The 4,586-nt window shown below is 33.7% G+C and overlaps 1 protein-coding gene across 1 annotated transcript in view; it reads left to right on the top strand.

Moving 5' to 3' along the window:
* Window positions 1-4,586, top strand: part of LOC103598376 (protein unc-13 homolog C-like) — a gene marked incomplete at both ends in the record, with an annotated part of 259,099 nt that overhangs the window by 214,191 nt on the left and 40,322 nt on the right. The gene's annotated exons all lie outside the window — the stretch shown is intronic.

Consider the following 4,586-nt stretch of genomic DNA (forward strand, 5'->3'; position numbering starts at 1 on the left):
TGGTAGCTTTTTACATTTCCAAAGTACTCAATAATTTTTAAAATATGCTATTAATAATTTAGGCAGTGAACTCTCAAATTCCAATGTATTATTTCTTAGATTCCACCCCACCCCCCTTTTTTTTGGTTGCTGACCGGTATAGGTATCAAACTCTGGATCTTGGTATTATCAGCACAACACTCCAAGCAACTGAGCTAACCAACTGAGCTAAATTACTTTAAAGAAAATTTAAGAGTAAATTTTCTTTACTCTTATAAACATTAGAAAGTTTATAAGAGGGCCGGCCCGGTGGCGCACTGCTACAGTGCGCTGCTTGGGAGCGTGGCGGCGCTCCCGCCGAGGGCTCGGATCCCACGTACAGATTGGCTGCTCACTGGCTGAGCGAGGAGCGGGCGCAACACCGAGGGTTGCGATCCCGTTGCCGGTCACGAAAAAAGACAAAAGGGAAAAAAAAAAAAAAAAGTTTATAAGAGTAAAGAAAATTTCCTCCATTTGGGCACATAATGAAATGCAAAAGAACTCAAGTATTGGTCATTTTGCTGCCTAAAGAGATTGTTTTGTAATTAGACGAATATAATATTTATGCCAGTTATTTTCATTATAGCAAGAGACCTGCAATTTGCAAGGGCTGTACATATTGGCCTCAGAATTGCTATGCCTATTTTAATGGTATTATTTGTATCAGATAAACATTAAATACTTAACTGAAACTATAAATTTTCCTCTTTTTAAAAATTTTTTTTCTTGGCCTGGTTACATGACAGAGGCATTCTGTCTGCACCCACTTAGAAACACACCTGTCTGTCAAGGAAATGAAACTGTCAACCAATGATTAAATTGCTATAGTTTGACAGTTTCAGATATTCAAGTAATAACCAATTATTTGATAAGAAATGTCTATTCAAAAAATACCTAAGGTGAACTAAAATAAATTTATGGGAAAATAGCATAATTTCAACCATGTGATCTATGTAACCATTTTTGTATGACGTGAAAGCCCTTATGCATTATCTAAACAGGTAAGCAAACTACCTCATTGTGTATATCAAACTAATGTAAAAACCAAGTACACATTTTAAATAAGAAGCACCCTCATTTCCTGAAGAAAACCCCATTTTCCAACTCATTTCCTTGGAGGTAGTAGATACGTTGGTGGAGAACTTCCACCTATGTCCACAAGGGTTGGGGAGCCAGAAGAAAACCATATGGAAGGATTTGTCTCTCATTCCCTTTTCTCTGATATTTTTATCCAAGTGAAATCAAGTTAAAATTGGTATTAAGGCAATAACAAGAAAATATAATTAAAAATGTTCAACCCAGAGTATACAAAGAACTCAACTGAATAGTAAAAAAAAAAAAAAAAAAAAAAAATCCAATTAAAAAATGAGCAAAGGAGCTGAATAGACATTTCTCAAAAGAAGACATACAAATGGCCAACAGATATTCATAAAATGCCCAACATCACTAATCATCAGAGAAATGCAAATCAAAACCGTCATGAGATATCTCACCCCAGCTGGTATGGCTTGTATCAAAAAGGCAGAAAAGAACAAATGCTGGCAAGGATGCAGAGAAAGGAGAACTCTTATACATTGTTGGTGGGAATGTAAATTAGTACAGCCTTTATGGAAAACAGTACGAGGTTTTGCAAACAACTACAGATAAAGCAATCCAACAATTCCACTACTGGGTTTATATCCAAAGCAAAGGATATCAAGTCAAAGGAATACCTGCACTCAAATGTTTATTGCAACTCTCATATTTATTGTGGCTCCATTCTTAATAGCCAAGATTTGGAACCAACTGAAATATCCATCAATGGATGATTGGATAAAGAAAAGAGGTAATATATATACAATAGAATACTACTCAGCCAGAAAAAAAATTAAATTCTGTCATTCACAGCAACATGGATGAACTTAGAGAAAATTATGTTAAGTGAAATAAGCCAGGCAAAGAAAGAGAAATAGTGCATGATCTCATTCATATGCAGAAGCTAAAAAAGGTGATCTCATAGAAGTAGAGAAGAATAGTGGTTACTAGAGACTGGTAAGGGGGTGGCCGAGGGGAGGCGGGGAGAGAGTGGACCATGGATACAAAATTATAGAGAAAGGAAGAGTAAGTTCTACAATTCTATAGCAATAGAGGGAAACTACAGTCAACGATAAATTACTGCATAACTTCAAGTATCTGTTTGAGAGGATGTTAAATTTTCCTAACACAAAGAGGTGACAGATGTTTGAGGTAATGAATATGCTAAATACCTGATATGATCATGGCACACTACATAAATGTTCCCAGATCACACTGTACTCTACAAGAATATGTACAATTACCATGGGTCAATTAAGAAAAAAGATAAAGAAAAAATTTCAGAGACAGAAGTAGATTAGAGGTTATCAGAAACAGGGGGGAAAGAATAATTATAAATTATTGCTTAATGGGTAAAGAGTTTATGTTTAAAATGATGAAAAAGTTGTGAAAATAGATAGAGGTAGTAGTTATATAGCATTGTGAATGTAATTAATTCCACACAATTTTATGTTTAAAGATGCCTAAAATGGCAATCCTTATGGTGTATATGTTTTACCACAATTTAAAAAAAATGGAAAAATAAATCAAAACATTTAGACTGCATGGTTCCCTAGGATTAGAACAGGCAGTTTACATATGTCTTTTGGATGAAGGGTTAAAAGTTATAGTTTGTTAGGCTAATTGTATTTAAATGCATATTAGTCTTAGGTCTTTTTAAAATAAGTATGTGTTATCTTTCTTAATCACTGCAAATGGTTATAGCTGAATAGAACTCCTGGAAAGTAGATTCAGGACATTTTAATTTTTCCACTCTTAGAGAAGTCTCTATTTGTTATGGTGGCCTGCGTGTCTGTGGGCAAGAGCTAGGAGCCTATCAGATTATAGAGACAGAAAAAAAATATAAAGAATCCAGAAGAAGCACTATTGCTCTGATAGAAGGGCAGAAACTAACCGATCCTGAAAATTACCTGGATTTGAGTTAAAAGCGGCCTTAAGGATTGGTTTGATATAATCAATAAAGTCTCAGATGTCAAATGCAATATTTGATTTTCACTGCAATATTTTTAGTCACATCAATACAACCTAAAGCTACTCAGCTGCTGAGGTATATAAATAGTACTTCTTCCTAGCCATTTCTTAGTATCAGAGAGTGCTCTTCCAGGATTACAGGACTTATGTCCAGTGTATACTCATAGAGACACTTCTTGGTCCTGGACTGACTCCCAGGGGTTTAAACTGATATTGGGTTCTATATTGATTTGGTATGCTTCTTAGATTCTTTTATTAATACTAAGTAATGCTTTAATTTGTTTTACTGCCAAAAGTTGGTTCTATCGCATCTTTTTCAATAGTTGAGCACCTTGTGCAAGGAATATAGATGGCAATAGCAGGAAACTACATTTCTGAAGGCTCAAAGGAAGGAAGATTGACTTACATTTCAATTTCAGAGAATGTTCTAGATTGCCATTCACACAAATTTCTCTCTGATTGATACATCTATTACAAGCTTTTTTATTTTACCACTAATTTGCAAAAACATAATTAACAAACAGGAAAAAATTTTCTAAAATGCTTGGTAAGGTATGTGTTGATACTTCATTTTAATTGTGAGAATAAGTTCTGCCAAGTAAATAGATTGATGTGCCTATGTATTGTTTGTGTTTATTTATAAGTTATTTTGTAATATTGATTAATATTATTTTAAGAGCAAGTCAGATAAAAAGAAAAGTTGGCTTGTAAAGTTTGCACTGTAAGAACAGGCATCAAAAATGTCATCTTCATCTAATGATGTTCTTCTTTCACCCCATATTTGCTTACTAGCTTAGCCCCAAGCTATAAGTACTTGAATACTTAGAGAAAAATAAAATAAAAATAAAATATAAAACTCTGAATCTTAATCTCTGAGCTACAAATTGGCATCCAGGAACAGAAGTCAGGTCTGTCATTCCCAGAGAAACATGACAGTGCTTGGATAATTTCCTATTACTTTTAATTCTATAGTTGGGAAAATATGAAAACATCTTCAAACAAGGCACAGCACAATTCTTGAAAGTTAACTTTTAACTAAATTTTTATTTTTAATTGCCTATTTATTTTCAAAAATATTAAATATTGAAATACATTTTGAAACAACACATATATTCCACTAATGTATAACATGTTAGGTTTTCTAAATTATAAAATTTTCTGTTCTGGAGGATATTTTGTCATGCCTTGCATTCCATTGCTGTAACTGACAGTGGCTTTGCTATCCAGCTCTTACATGTATGCATGCTGTGCCATTTCAATCAATTTTTAAATATGTAAGTACCCTCCTGATTTCTTTATAATTTTCTAAACTTTTGCATTTGATTTCAGAGACATAAAACAAAAAGTAGAGAAAAAAGTAAATTTGTACTTCGTGAAGTTAACTTCAAACAAGCAACATGCTTGTTAAGAGAAACAAAAACATGCTTTCTCAGAACTCTGAAGTAACATTGTCTATGGTCTCTCTGCAGCTAGATCCTGAAGCTAGTACTATTCTAAAAGAACTTCAAGTTAAACTCAATGGG

Source organism: Galeopterus variegatus, unplaced genomic scaffold, assembly GCF_000696425.1.
Source record: "Galeopterus variegatus unplaced genomic scaffold, G_variegatus-3.0.2 Scaffold2593, whole genome shotgun sequence".
In the NCBI taxonomy this organism is placed as follows: domain Eukaryota; kingdom Metazoa; phylum Chordata; class Mammalia; order Dermoptera; family Cynocephalidae; genus Galeopterus; species Galeopterus variegatus.